Here is a 16,427-nt window from a genome sequence, read left to right as displayed (position 1 = left end):
GACCAGGTAAGCCACACGGGCGGTACTATATGGGCAACAGCACCATAGACACGGCCAACACTCAGACACTCGCCCAGATTAGAGCCCGGAGCACGAGTTCGAGTCCAGCCATACGCCCACGCTCACAGCCCCAGGTGGTAGCACTCCAGGTTAGTTCTGTTGCATTCGTTGTCCATTCATTTTCTACTCGTTCTTTATTTGCATTCTAACTATGTGATAAATAATTGTAGGCCCAGATTGAAACCCTACAGGAGTCACAGCAGGCCTCACAGAGCCAGCTTCAGGCCCTCGAGCTGTCGCACCAGGCCGAGTTGGCACAGGAGAGGGCGCGAGTGCAGGCCCAGCTTGAGGCCTTCCAGCAGGCGCACAAGGACTGGTACGAGTACATGGCCCATTTTTCTCAGAGCATGGGCCAGCCTCCACCGCCTTGCCGCCGCCGATGATACCGTTGGTGCCTCCACCTCCGCGCGACGGCACTCCTGTGAGTCACTTAGATGCACTCTTCACTTTCGTGTCATATAGAGCTACCTTCGACTTATACCTTAGTTTGACCTACCATAGCTTAGACCTTAGAATTTGCTTTGATCCAGATAACTCACATGTGTAATCTCATTCTAGGGACCTTCTACAGCTGGATCGAACAACGATATGCAGGGTGATCAAGACCTGGACTTGACTCCGTTTCTCCGCAGGCCTCCGACCATGTGACAGGCCATCCGACCTTGTTTGATACGTTTGTATGTTGAACTGTGGACTTGGTTGAACTTTGTGGACTTTGGACATATGTTGATGGTGTTTGTGGACTTTGCATGGTGCTTGTCGACATATGTTGGTTATTGTGAGTGGATGTGACATTTGTGGACATATATGTGATATATATTGCCTATCTGTCATGTTATTATAATTTCCTGTGATTTTATTACTTATTATGACTGGATATGCACTGAAACAAACAAACAAAAAATTTTGTGGACATATTTTACCGAGTGTAGCACTCGGTAAAACAGAGATTCTGTCAGTTTTACCGAGTGTAGCACTCGGTAAAACAGCGAACAGAACCAAATTGGTTCTGATTCTGTGAATTTTGCCGAGTGTGCCATTTTTTACCGAGTGCCGCGTCCCCACTCGGAAATATTTGACTACTTTTTACCGAGTGGGAACACTCGGTAAACATTATTTCTGAAGTTTATTTGCGGAATTGTTTTAATCACGAAAATGGTTATTCTTTTACCGAGTGTTAGGAGCTACGCTCGGTAAACATTATTCAAAAAATTTATTTGCGGAATTGTTTTAATCACGAAATGCTAATTTATTTACCGAGTGGTGCTAGTGACACTCGGTAAACGTCGCCGTTAACGGTCAGTTTGGAGGCTGACGACCGTCAAGTCATAATTGTTTACCGAGTGTCGTTGTAGCACTCGGTAACTCTCTGCTCCGAGTGCGCCGATATTAGACACTCGGTAAAATAACTTCACCGAGTCGTTGTTTGCCGAGTCCACTTTACCGAGTGTGGCACTCGGTAAAGAGTTTGCCGAGTGTGTAGCACTATTTGCCGAGTGTTACTCACACTCGGTAAATACACAGTATCCCGTAGTGGTATTAGAAGTTGAGCCCTTTTTGGTGTGGATATATATGCAGTTTGCCTACTTTTAACATCCTTTTCACCTTTACTTCCATGAGATCATCAGGTTGTCAATTCTTGCTCCCTAGACATGTTGACCAAAGGAGGCATTAGCATGATGATGAGGTGACATTGCATCTTTCTTGGCTAGCTAGCAGCTCATCAATTCAAATTGGGTCAATTCACAATGCTGAGAAAACGAAATGGAAACATGCATTCTGATCACTAATTGCTAGTTGATCCCTGATCTCCTTCACAGTGACAGTTGCTGATGTAATGTTAATTAGTTTCTTGATAGATTCTGCTTAGATTTCGGTCGTCAACCTGTCAAACTAGTCCTATTTCTCCATCATCATTACATAGAGGAGCTCTTAACAATACAGTACAATAAGTGGTGCTCTTTATGCAAGTTAGTGTAAAGTCTTGCTGAGAAAGTACAAGCACTGTTAGGAGATTGTTACTGTTTTCTTTCTCCAGAAGAAAATATGGCAAGTTAGGCAGTTACAGACCAAGGCTATTTTTCTTTGGGAGGCAAATAAAGTAACCACTGCAGATGTAGTCCATTTTTAATACTAGTTCTGGATGATCTACTCATGTACTATTATAAGTTGAGCCCTTTTGGTGTGGATATATATGCATTTGCCTACTTTTAACATCCTTTTCTCCTTTGCCTCCATGAGGTCATCTGCTTGTCAATTCTTTGCTCCCTGGACATGTTGACCAAGTGAGGCATTGGCATGATGATGAGGTCACATTACATTACATTGCATCCATCCAGAATTCGTACGAGAGGGTGTTTTATTAGTTCACCATCCCCATCATCTTTCATTCATTCATTCATGCGATAATCTCACTTCACTAGTCTGCTGGCTGTGTGTCTTGTTTAATAATAAATAAAGTTTACTGATATCACTTAAATGAGAAGTGGGGACAAGCTATTAGGAGAAGAGGGAATTGTTGTTGGTCACATTTCCTTACATCAGTAGTACCTGGCCACCTTCCTTGTTAGCTAGCTTATTAATGAGCTTGCTTCCTAAGTTCCTAGTGACATTTCCAAAGTGGTGTTACTGAGCCAATTAATCTTTGTTGGCAAAACATCATCACATTTGAAATTGAAGGGCTTCATCATCAAAAGCCTAATACTATGACCCCCCCAACCAGGCACAAGGGCAGGAGGCCGTTTGTCCAGGACTGTCCTCAGATAACAAATGCATGGTAGTATGGTCATGGAGTTGGAGTGGATTGGAGAGTTGCTGAGGGAGGCAAAGCAATCAGTCCTACTACAACTAGATGAGAAGGGCAAGGAGGAACAAGGACATGAGCTTGCTTTGCCTGCCTCTAGCTCTTGCATGCCATTGGAAGTTTGGCATTGCCAATTGCCATGATGGGGGCCGGGCAGGGGCATGCATGCATGGGTCTCGTCTCTCTCTCTCTCTCTCTCTCTCCTCGAACAAAAGGCACTTCGTCCAAACCTTTTTGTGGTCTGCCCGGAAATCATCTCGCTATCTTTTCTTGTCCCAGGGCCCAGCGATGGCGATGAGCAGTCCTTTTACTCACAGCACAAGCCGTACCCTGTTGTCTCTTGTTCTCTACTGCCAGGGCAGGTTGGAAAGACGCTACGCACGCTAGTGTACTGATTGGAAAGACACTACCTGTTGGGCCTCCATGCAAACAGAAAAAAAAGCTGTGAATGAGGCATTTTGGGGAGTGACGCTGATAGTCGAGCGTGGTTGTTGGACGTGCCCAAGTCTCAAGTCCCCAATTTGTTTCCCTTGCTCGGAGTCGTTCAGTGGTGTGGCTCGGTTTCATCCTCATCTGAATATATCTGACGGTGACAGGGATGGTTCATGTTGCATCGCATTGCATTGCATCCTCTTCCTCTACCATAATGCATAACTGGTGGTGAACATGTGATCGATCGCGCTGTTGTCTGGCCTTCTCCATCTCCAACAAGCAACAGCTCCAAGCCGGCCATAGCAGTCGGGGGACCGCAGAGACAAAAGGGGGGATGGAATGTTGTAGAAAGAAAAGTGACTAGATTTGTGCGTGTGGCGAATTGCCCAACTGTGGCGGCGAGGAAATCCCGCGTCAAAATCAGCAGCAAGCGGCTGGCCTGGAAATGTGCATCACAGGAATGTGGAGGTAGGGCTCAGGATTTTGTGGGCTGATCGATCGATTGGCCCAGTATTCCATCCACCGCGCCACCTGCGCGCAACGCTTCAAGGAAAGGAGGCTCCAGGCCAAGCGCAGTGGGGTGCGTGGGTCATAACACCGTAGGTGTTCGTCGTAATTAGGCCCAAAAAAATAAGGTTGCAAAATTAGACACGCATCGGCGTTGGCCCATCCAGCGTGTGTGGGCATGGCCTTGTAATTAACCCCAAATGGAATTAGGTTGGCGCGGAGCTGCCCACACGTGTGGCCAAACAGAACAGAAAATTGGACTCGGAGGGAACCCAACCTTTGCATTCTCAAATTGCTAGCGCTCGGGACGTCCATTCCGGGGCACTAGCGTCTGGCGCTAGCGCGCTTCATATGGGGGCCCGCGCCGCTTCGTTTCTTCACGTCAACGCAGGGGGCCACAATCTCCATCTGCGCTCCTCTCCGTTTCCCTCGTTTGCCGCTCGTGCCCTCTCGGCTCCCCACGGGCATGCACGCGGGCCCAACAGCTTATGCAGGCGGCTGCAGTAGGTGGGTCCCACTGCAACATGTGTAACACTAGATCTACTTTTGCAAACATCTAGAGAAAACACTTGTAACATAGTCCGAAAACAGTTGAAACACTTGCAACATATGTCTGAAACACCAAGAAAAACATGTGTGTAGCCATTGCAAAACATATGCAACATCCAAATAAAACACATGCAACATACGTATGAAACACCTGAAATACTTAAAGCGTACGCTTGCAACATGCATGTATATACAACATCCAGATATACGTTTGCAATATCTAGATAAAACACTTGCACAACATACGTCTGAAAACAGATGAAACATTTGAAACATACACTTAAAACTCCATTACAACATGTGCACATCCCAATCTACTTTTGCAATATTGATATAAAACACTTACAAACATACTTATGAAAATATTTGAAATACTTGAAACAGACGCTTGCAACATACGATTTTAGCTCAATATCTCCTTGCTACTTAGGAGAACGAAGGCTCGTCGCCGTGCCGGAGGCAGCGGCCCGACGACGCTTTTGTAGGAGGGCGGGCTAGCGGCAGCGACTCGCGACGCGGCGGGGAGGCAGCGGCCACATGACTGGGAGAGGGCAGCCACGCGCTGCGCCGTCCTGCGGCAGCGCCCGGTGGTCGTCCCCGAGATCCAACAGGTCGCCAAGGCCCACTGTGTCGAACGCCCAGAGGAGGATACGACAGATGTACCCTAGTGGTAGGAGGAGGTGGAGCAGCTGCTTCGGGAGCGACATCTCCGAGATGCTGGCCGCGACCGATGCATCACTTGTCTTGGCGTGTTCGTGCCTCTTGGCTTGAGGCGGTGGTGGGCATGCCTTGGGAGCAGATAGTAAAGAGTGGATGAGAGGATAGGACTGGACAAGAGTATTTTTTCTTTGATAAATTCCCGAGCGGATGAGAGGGGATAGTTGGGTTGGCGTCGTAGCCCACTAAAGAGCGTCCGACGAATGGACGCCCACAGCACAGCATTACCATTGCCCTCTCCAGGAAAGCTGTCCGTCCTTAGCAAAAGCTACCGGCATTTTTCTCACATTCAGCCAAAGGGTTGCACCAAACTACTCAACCAGGGGCTAATCCACGTTGTACACTGCACGGACTCCCCGTGGCATCGTTCGTGTTGGTTTTTCTTTTTCTACTGCTGCTGGTGCCTGTTGTTTAATTGGTTAGGCCAAACCGGCCGACCTACATTACATGCAGATGCACGGACAGTCGCATCGCATCATTCATTCGTTTGCCGGCAGTGCAGAATGGAAGCACATACTCCCTCCGTCATCATCAAATTCGGCATCATCGTCATCGTCCTTGATTGAGGCCCTGATGATCCCATGAAGTGACGCACGCAGGTGAATCCTGAATGTGACGTGTCGAAAAGAATCCTGAATCACGGCCAACCACCCAAACATATGATTTTCCATTGTCTCAAGATATGTCGACTCGGTTCATCGGATGTGCTAATAGGGATAGGGTTTACGTACGTGTGCTCATACGGGTGAGTGTACGTGCGCGTTGTGGACGTTTACGTTGTACTGTGTAATTCTAAAAAAAAATAACAAAAGGTTCACTGTATATTCTGGATTACATCATTAATAAAACTAGCACAGATATAGCAGTTATCTTTTATTTTGGGATTGGGTAATTTATTGGCGATACTTAAGACAAATTTTCTCAAGATCATTTCAGGGACGGACAGCGTCCCCTCAAGATCATAAAAAGAAAGTATTGCCACCCTCAATATTAATTCTCGCAAAATACGTTAAAAAATAAATCATAAAAGTTTCTCATAAAAATAAAAATACAACTCATCATCCGAGTATTCGATATACTATAATAGTCAATCAATAACAATAATAGCCAATAAGGCCCTGTTTGGTTGGGCGTTTGGATGTAGCTTTTGCCCTCAAAAGCCAAAAGCTCAACCAAAGGACCCAAAAGACATATGTGTTTTTGCTCAAAAGCGGCTTTTAGTGTAGTACAAATCTAAAAGCAGCTCTCCATTTGCTTTCACTGGCTTATGGGGGGAAAATTACCCACCTGCCACTGGTTATGAAGATATTGACTCGTTTTTTTCTTCTATTCCGGTACGTAACGTATCACGAGGAAAGAAGCTCTCCCCTCCAGCCGGCTCGCACGGCGGCGCCCTCTACGCCCGGCCAACAGCTCTGTAACACCACAGCCCATTAGTAGCCTATAGTAGCTGTGAAGTTGGCCCATGTAGCCCAAGTGACACATGTCTGATTGTAGTTGGTGGGTTTAGTATCACCTTAGAAGTTTAGGAGGGTGAGGGCCAGCTTATAAGCCTTGTCGTTTCAAACGTAGCACCTACCAGGTTAACCCTTTTACACGAAAACGAGGACGAAAGTGTAAGAGAGGTGCTACGCGTATGCAGGCCCGGGCCCGTTCTACGTGGGAAGCTGGGCCATATAAGCAGATTTTGGACGCAAGGTGTTACAAGCTCCTCTCGATCCGATGGGTTCGCATGGAGGCGGCGGTCCTCTCTTCCTCTTCACCGGTGCCGGCTACTGCTAGGGCGCGGCACTGGGGGCTATGAGGCGGGGGCGGCCTTGGGGGCTCCCTTGCCAGAGGCGGAGCTCTAGGGCCAGTCAGCCTCGCCGAGGGAGAGCACCGGATGTGCAGTAGCGCAGATCTGTGTACTGTCAAGAGGAAGAAGAAGATCCTGGCGAATGGGGTCCACTCGTGAAAGAGAGAGGGGGTTGAGTAGGGAGGCATGTGGTTGACATGTGGTGTCTGCTTGTAAGTGAGAGAGACTGGCAACTATTTTTACAAAAGCCACAACTACTGATGAACCAAACAACTTTTGGCTTTCTCACAGTCGTCGACATCTCACAGCAGCTTTTCCAAAAATCACAGCTCACAATAACTTTTCCAAAAACCACAACTCAACCAAACAGGGCCTAAGTCTATTTTGTTTTTTTTCTAAAAAACTACTCCCCTTGGCCTTTTTAAAATTACTCTAAAGTAACAATCCTCTAAATCTTAATCTAAATAATTCACCACTGTCATTATGTAAAATAACTTAGTAACCCCTTAGTTTTCATCTAAATTACTCATATATGCCAATACGAAAACTAATAAAAAGTAACTCACTGAAATTTGCATCTAATTTCCACCTCCACCCATATATGTATATGTATAAAGCAATGAGTATGTTGATTTTTGAGCTAAATACATAGCTAAGCACACGTGAATGTTGTATGCAAAGATGGAAAATATGAATAAGGGGGTGAAAAAGTATATAATATAATTAGTAACTAAAGTCAATCATAAGCGGATAAATATTCAAAGTTGATTCAAGTATGCTATTAGAATGCAGACACATGAAAGACTATTAATTGAACACACGTCAAACACACATGGATGTGTGATGCAAATAAGAAACCATGAACAATGATCGAAAAGTAGAATATGAAGAAATGAGAGATATTTTCAATTAAACATATGTGAACACATACTGAGGTGCGATGCAAAGTGGACAACTATAAACCATATGCAAAGCAATCAGGGGCGGATCCAGGCCCAGGGCTAGGGGGGCTGCAGCCCGGGGCGGAACCCAAATTTCCTACAAGCAGGTCTTCTGCAGCCAATAGAAATCCCTTACGTTCAGCCCAACATAGCCCCTCCCGCAGCCAGCCCAAGCAACCCTTTACTAAATAGCCCTCCCCAGATGGTGTTTCTAGATCCGCCCCTGAATGCAATTGGTAACTAAAATCTATCACAACCAGATATTGATAAGAAAATACCTAGATGAGTATTGTGCTACAATATGAACAATATAGAGACAACAAAGACAAGCTATAACAACAGCTTGCACCAAAAACCCACACGTTGGCATTGAGAATACAGGGTTCAGATCACACATACATGATGATCACTTTATTTAAGAAATTAGAGTTCAAACGTTCTCATGATTATTTTCAAGGAAAATATATATCATCCTTGTTTTTCAAGCAAATACACAACTCATCTCAGAAAAAATGGAAAAGCATAGTTCACATACAAACTCTCATGGTTGTTTTCAAGGAAATACATGGCCCATGTCATAAAAAATACACTTCACATAAAATCTACAAGATCACTTTTGAGGAAATATATAAACCTTCTTATAAAAATAGAGACAAATATTGTTCACACTTGTGGTTCATCTGCCTCTTCAATGTGATTTTAGAGTAAGAAGCACAAATATGACAAGCTCTGCGAATGCTTGTAATCATCTTGCTGAATGGGACCACTCTTCAGTGCTTAAACAACTCACATTTACCTGAAATATTGATTTGCATATATAGTAAATAAGTTGAAATGCAAATGATGGAGCAACCATGTAAAGGAAAATGTAACCGCAGAATTTCTTCAAGCAGAGCATAATGAGATAAGGTGGTTTTGCCGAGGAATACACCTAATCCAAAACAATTCAATCTAGAAAAAGCACTATTACAAGATTAAAACATGAACTACCATCCAGGTACATGATATATTGGTTTCCCTCGATGATTTGATTAGTTCATTTAACTTAAAATCATCTTAGGACATATCAAACCAATTAACCTGTTAAAATTTATTCTCCAGATATTAGCACACTTTTTATCAGGGCTGCCATACGGAAATCAGTTTGATTAGCATACGTGGTGCGTTTCAATTGGTTAGCTATTCTTTTTTTTATCTGCGAATCAACTTTTAATTTGTACCAAACTTTGATGTCTACTAACTGAAACAAGAACAACCAAATTAGCTTGAAAAAAATTGGAAACTTTGTTTAATAAAAGAAGGAAACTGAGCATACATCCAGTAACCGATAACTCATAGAATGTCTAAAAAAAGCTGTTGGTGATTGTGTTCTAGAATGCTGGTGCCGAAAATTTTCTTTCGAGAACTTGTTGAGAACGTTTTTCATTAAGGAGAATCAAGAATACAATAAACACAAGCAAAAAAAAAAAGAACACAACAAGTAAAATGAACCACCCCCAACCCACAGGGATGATCAACGGCAAACAAGCGCCGAGAGGCCCTTGCACCCTGCCATCATCCATGAGCCCACCTGTGTAAAAAGGGAGGTTGTTAAATGCTATTTATGAAACCCTAATTGTGTTTGAGCCCACCTGAGTTCTCATCCTTGCATTGAGCCTTCGCCCAAGCGGAGACTCTATCTCTACTCACTCTGTTGGGATCCATTATCCCAACACAAACCGACCACTCACTGTATAAGATCATTGTTGGATACCCATTTTTCTCTGGCATTGGGATTGTCTATGCAGCATTATGTAATCACTCAAACTAGTATTCGGAACCAAGTACCTTCAATTTGCACATTCAGAGTTCCAACACACAGAAAACATGTGTGAGCATGCACATGTAAACAACCAACTGAGCATGCACATGTAAAAACACATCCACATACTGACACGTATACATGACAGTGAATAGTGATAAACTAGATAGAGCAATAAAATTTGGAGCAATAAAACACATCCACATACTGACACTTACCTGCTGGGTTGGAAGGACTGGAGAAACAAGAGTTATCAATTACTGAGCTGGAGTTTGCAAAGCAAATGATCGTCGTCCAGCTGGAGTTTGGGAAGGAAAAATAAGCGCCGATGATAAGTTATATAGTCAAAGCTAAGGTTTCCATTAATAACTACTAAAAAAAATTCAATCCAGGCTGCTACCTCAAGTTGTTTGTTCTGATCAGTTGGATAGTCGGATGGTTACGGTGAACCTCGGCTGCATGCCTAAAAGCTGCTTCCACTTTCTCCACCTCACACAGGCTGGCACCCGCACAGTCGACGGAAATAACGGCTTTCTGAAGAAGTCGGTACGACCGCAGGTGGGCGATGAAGCTAGCATCAGGCTCATCCTTCAACCGGAGCACATGGTAACGTGGTTGAATGTGTTGCTGAAGCTGAGAATTGCATGGAGCCGAATGCAGTAAACAGGTCAATAAATAGTACCCACGCAAATTAAACGTACTTTTTTAATAGATAGGGACTCACCAGATCCTCGCTTTCTTCGTCAGATAATATATTTCCTTCATGTGCTCGATCCACTTTTATAGTTGGACGGTTGGGATGATTTTCCACCGCACGCGTGACCATGGCCTCTACCTCCTGCACTTCTGCGGCAGTAGCACCCGAGCAGTCGACTGTGACGGTGACTTCCTCAAGTGAAAGGAGGTTATCCAGGCCCAAGTCAAGATCTTCGATTTCATCCTTTGTTGGGAACTGCTCCAATACCCTGCATAAACGCGAAACCGCAGCTCTTCGAGCCTTGGCGTGGCGCCCATAGGAAACTTGAGCGCTGTGCCCACATGGCAGAGTCCTTACCAACAGTATACCCTGGAGGCCAGTTGAAACCGCCTAGCTCAAGGTAGGTCAGCTCTGGCAATCTCTCCAGGTTATCTAGGTCCTGTTTTTCAACAGTATACACGTTCACAGATAAGGAGCAGAGGCACGGCAGGCTGGAGCGATTGATCCACCGAGGCAGCCGTGACAAAATGATGCAGTGTATAAGCAGTTGACGGAGCTGCCTAGGTGTCTCCCAGTCTTCCCACGCATTGGCTCCCTGTTGCGGTGATCCTGTAGAAAGAAGCACTAGTTCTCGGAGTTCCTGCAGATTGCAAAGAGATTGCACCAATGCTTTTTGCAAGTTTTCATCTAGTTCCTCGGAAAAGGTGATAGTGGCCACCCTCAGCCTCGTCAGCTTCCCAAGCGCTACCACCAGGTCCTCAGTGGCATTCCGACCAACTACGCTGTCTAGCCGTAGGTCCTCAAGGGATGTTAGGCTCCCCATCCTGTCGGCTGGCAACCTTCTAAACCCAACACCTACCAGGCACATCAGCTGTGTAAGCCAACAAACAGCCGGTGGCAGCTCGTCTAGCCCTGTTTTCTTTAAGTACAGTGTCTGGAGAGACTTCAGATGCCCAATTTCCTTAGGAAGCTCATCAACAGGTGTGTCAGATATCTCTAAGTACTTGAGATGCAACAACTTCCCTATATGCTTTAGGCTAATCGGGACATAGCAGTTTTCTATATTTAGCACACGGCAAACTCTGAAGCTATGAAGTGGGGCCATAACCTCAATCTTTACTATCAAAAATGTTAAGTGACCTCATCACCTCTGGCATGTCCATGGTGTCTTCACGGAAGCGTTGCACATGGTGATTTTTGACAGCCAGCCGGCGTACCTTGCTGTCCGAACGAGGCATGCTGGTATTCTTCTCTCTCCTTAGATTGTCTGGAGATGCATGTTGCTCCATGCTTCCCAAAAACGTAACAAAGTTTTCATCTCTCGACAACTTGCTGATGAGATCAAACACAATATCATGAATACGGAACCATTGTGTGAACCGATCATATCTGTCTTCCATCGTTTGGATCATGCTTCTATTGACAAGCTCGTTGAAGTATCTTTCTCCAGCCTCAAATAGGCTGCCGTCCTCTTTCTCAAGCTTCACCTATCCACATCCAAATGACACTCTTTTTACTAAGGATATTATCTTCCGGAAATATGCTTAGGTGCAGTAGACATGGTTTTAAATAAGAAGGAAGATCATAGTAGCTATATGAGAGTATCTTCGTTGTATTGTCTCCATTCCCAAAACCAATTGAGTCATAAACCATTGACAAGTCATCATATGGTCTTTCAACCAATAAACTAGCTATTGCAATGATAGCCAATGGTATGCCGCCACACTTATCTATGATTTTACTAGACAATTCATCTGATACACCATCAACACTTTCTCCTTTATGGCTCTGTATTCTTTTGTAGAATAATTTCTTAGAGTTACCATGAGAAAGAGGTTTCAGTCTGTAAACCTCTCCTGCTTTTGTGGCAACCTCAAAATTACGAGTAGTCATGATAATTCTACTTCCACAATTATTGTCCTTCAAGGCATATCTGATCGCTTTCCACGATTCAACATCCCATATGTCATCAACAACAATGAAGTACCTATAATTGACACAAGAATGTAGAGTTATGAATAATTTGGCAAATCTGTATAGTCTATCCAAATAAACCTAGACGCACGATAACATCTACATGATTCTAGCAAGTAAACATTGCAACCCACTCCATGGGAGAGGAATATCTGTTGACCAATTTAATCTGTGCTACAACATAAAAATCCAATCTATATAAATTTGTAAATTCCATAGATTTTTCTAGATGTTTGGCCAAAACTGAAACTTTTCATAACTGAAATTCGATTAACATTTCGTCAAAATTAAAAATTTTCCTAACTGATTTCACCGAATGAACCAAATGCCCATGCTTAGGGCTTGGTATAAAATAGGAATGTATACACTGCTCACACTCTACTAGTAAATAAAAAACATTGAACTAAAACCGGACGGAGAATGCCATGGACATACCTCTTATCCGTTAAGAATTCATGCAGTTCGTTTCCAAATTGCTCTATATCCCATCTGGCCATGTCGACTTGCTTATACTTCTTATCGAATTCCACTAATATCTTCTCAAATGTCCTAGTCAGATTAGGAGTCCTACCAACAGAAATAAAAGCAGAACAACCGAATTGTTTCTTAAGCATATCATGCACCGTTTTGGCTAGCGTAGTCTTACCCAATCCTCCAAACCCGACTATAGACACTACCTTTAGGTCCTGATCAGAAGCATGAGCATGAGCATCATCTTTGGTCCCTATAGATAGCATCCTGATGACTCTGTCCCTTGACTCTTCGATGCCAACGAGATCCGACTCTTTCTCGTAGAGATTGAGGACACGGGGGTCGATGCCGGTGCTCGCGGCAAGATCAGCTCCCACGCCTCTAACTGTGTACTTGGCACGGAGCTCAGCCAACTCGTTGGAGAGCTTCTTTATGTCTTTGACCTTGTCGGAGATCTGGTGGCGATGCTTGACCTTCTTCATTGCAGCGGTGGCCTTGCAAAGGATCTTCTTGAAGACGTTGGCGTCGGTGGCAGTTGCAGACTTGCCACCATTAGCCACGCGCAAGATGAAGTCGTCGACGGTGTCCTCCATGTCATACGACAGCTCCCGGACCTGCCGTGCCCAGAGCTTTTCCACCTCACTGAGCTGGTCCGGTGGTACCCGAGACGAGTCCTCCAGAGAGGCTTTCATCATCACGAGCTCCTTGGAGAGGGACTCAATGTCGGGCTTGAGGCCCTTCTGCACGACGTACTCCGCCGTGAGCAGCTCGCCCAGCTTGGGGGCCAGGCCGGCCATGGCCCCCAAGGCGAGCTCCATGCTCAGCTCGACCGCTCAGTGGAGTGGGCACGGACGCTTTGATGAGGCCGCGGCGCCGGCGCGCATACGCGTCTCCCACTGCTCGACGTTTTTCCGTGGTCTCGCGGAGCGGGCACGGACGCGGATACACGCTTGTGGCAAGATAACGCGGCAATGGCCAATGGAAAAGAAAGAAAAAAAAGGAGCTGCTTTGGCGCGAATCTGGAGTCTGGACCGATTCTGAGGGCCGAGGTGATGGGCCGAGGTGACAGGAGTGGACAGACGAGACGACTCTCAATACGATCTCAATATGACGTACGTGGAACGTCATGTTACAGTGCTCGGAAGGGTCAACCCGAAACCGGCTCCTATTCGGATTCGGGGTCTCTCTATGCAAGTCGTCCGACGCCAAGGTTTGCTGAAGCAGATTGAAACCGGGTGACTGCCCGTCAACGTCAACGTCAACGTCAACGTCAACTCCTCCGTTACTCCTTGCATGTGACGACTGACGACTGACGCGTGACAAAGGAACCACACAATGCATGCCAGACGTGGTGGACACGGTCCTTGTGATGTCCGCTGTCTCCTACCACCGCTTGACAAATCACCAATCACGCGTCGCTGTCACATGGTGGTACCATATTCTGGACGCAAGTGGACGCCGTCGGCACGCACGTTTATGAATTCATTAATTACTCGCTCGTACAGTACCTATCTAGTAGCTATTTGGTCTGTTACTTGGCCTTGTTTAGATCCCATCAAAATTTCAAGTTTTTTCATTCTCTCTCCATTACATCAATTTTTGGACGCATGCATGGAGTATTAAATGTAGATAAAAAAATAACTAATTGCACAGTTTGGTTGTAAATCACGAGACGAATCTTTTGAGCCTAGTTAGTCCATGATCGGACAAAGTTTGTCAAATACAAACGAAACGTGCTACAGTGTCCAGATTGCAAAAATTTGCAATCTAACCAAGGCCTGGGAAAAAAAATTAGAAGAGAATAGTCATTAACAAATAACCAATCTATTACATGTAGTCCGAAAATATGAAAGAGGAATATATGGATCCAATAGTACATAGAAAAATAAGAATGTACTCAATATAAAATAGTATTTGCTTTTGTCTTTCATCTCCACATAAGCTGGCTAGGTAGCTAGCACCATTTCGGACGCCCTAAATATCGTGGTGTAATTCGTACTGGTTAAACCTGAGAAAATTTGATTAAGTTTATAGAAAATATTAGAAACATTTATATCTATAAGTAAATTTGGTCTAAAAATAGATTCGTCGACCAATCCATTTTACACCCGCGTCGTGTTCCTCGTGCTCTGCCTGCCCACCCCCACCTTCCTCGCTCACACCCCCGGCCAGCAGCTCCCTCAACGCTGACCGCGCCGCCCACTGCCTGCCCTCGCCGCTCGAGCCCGCCCCCCTAAACACAGGGCAGTGCGCCAGCGACGTCCTCCTCGTCCTCGTCCTCACCCCCACTCCCGCTTCTCGACCCCGCCGTCCCCTAATCTTAGGGAAGGACACCGCTTTTGTTTTTTTTTAATTTTAATTTTGTAAATTTATGTTTCATGAATCAGCCAACAGAACAGGGCACCTGTGTTCGGAGCTTCCCCCGCACCTGCCTTCCATTTCCTCGTGAGGGAGTTTGGACTCGCAAGCTCCTGCCTCTTCCGATAGGTTCCGCGTGAGCACGTGTGCCGGGGCCATTCCCCGCTAGCTGCTGCCCGCATGAGGGAGTCCGCCGCCTCTCTGATGGACGCGGCCATCGCGACGGTTGCCACCGCAGGCGCTGCTGGCGAGGCGGCACCACCATATGAACGCATGGCCGCCACACCTCTCCCATCCTCTGCGGCGACGAAAAGCATATACGGTGGACGTTAGGGAGAGTCCACGATGATTCCGCTCCACGGCAGGCTCTCAGAAAAGACGAAAACACCTGCTATGTTAGGAAACTGGAAAGGAAAATAAGCAAGTTCTAATTAATGACTATTTCATTACTTTGTGGTGATTTTTTTTGGCAGATGGCTGCGTTTTGCAGTAACAAAATGCGCAAACATGTGCTTTCAGATAAAGTTCATAGCAAAACCATTGTTTTATACAAGATTCAGCACAGAGCATTAGATTTAATTAGAGCAGAGACAAATCAGAGCAGGCTGCTGTACACAACGTATTCTAGGAGTTCCTGAGTTTCTCAAGCTATCAGAACAAACAAAGTACATCAGCCTAAGACATATCTATAAATAAACTCCATTAATTTTTCGAATGCTAGATACATCAGCCTTCAACCAATCATGTACATCTCCGCCGACCAGCTCTCAGCATCTCGCTCGCATATGAATAAGCTCGACAAGCCTTCTCGCTCAAGTTCCCAACGCACTGAGCCATATTACAATCAATTAGAAAATGCTCTGTTCCCTGTTCCACGCCTAGAACGAGCCTGTAATGTTTTTTTGTTTGGCCCAAACCAAGCAAAGCCTAATAGCCACTAGACCCGTTTGGCCATCAGGTCCATATCAATCCTGCTATAAATGTCCTGCTATACACACAGTTCTCTGGCTCAATATCTGACAGGGATGGTCCATGTTGCATTGCATCCTCTTCCTCTACCATGTGCTGCTTTTAATTGGCAAGTGCTAGTCCATACATTTGATCAGCCTAAGACATATCCACTCAGGCTGTTGTCTGACCTTCTCCGTCTCCAACAAGCAAGGAAAACACTACTAGTGAAATTCTCGTCTCCACCTCGGATTTTCTAAACACAAGGCTGCTTTGCCAAAAAAAAATTCATATACAGACCTTGTTGTGACATGCATTCCTGCGTCAGCTCCTGAAACATATGAAACAACCATATAAGTCACTTGCAACAGAAG

The 16,427-nt window shown here is 45.3% G+C and overlaps 1 pseudogene; it reads right to left on the bottom strand.

The window, feature by feature from the left end:
* Nucleotides 1–8,241: 8,241 nt before the first annotated feature.
* On the bottom strand, nucleotides 8,242–13,710 carry LOC136531495 (disease resistance protein RGA5-like; annotated as a pseudogene).
* Between the last annotated feature and the right edge of the window lie 2,717 nt (nucleotides 13,711–16,427).

This window comes from Miscanthus floridulus, unplaced genomic scaffold (assembly GCF_019320115.1).
Source record: "Miscanthus floridulus cultivar M001 unplaced genomic scaffold, ASM1932011v1 fs_364_2_3, whole genome shotgun sequence".
In the NCBI taxonomy this organism is placed as follows: Eukaryota; Viridiplantae; Streptophyta; class Magnoliopsida; order Poales; family Poaceae; genus Miscanthus; species Miscanthus floridulus.
The sequence above is the reverse complement of the archived record's forward strand: the minus strand, read 5'-3'. Positions and strand labels throughout refer to the sequence as shown.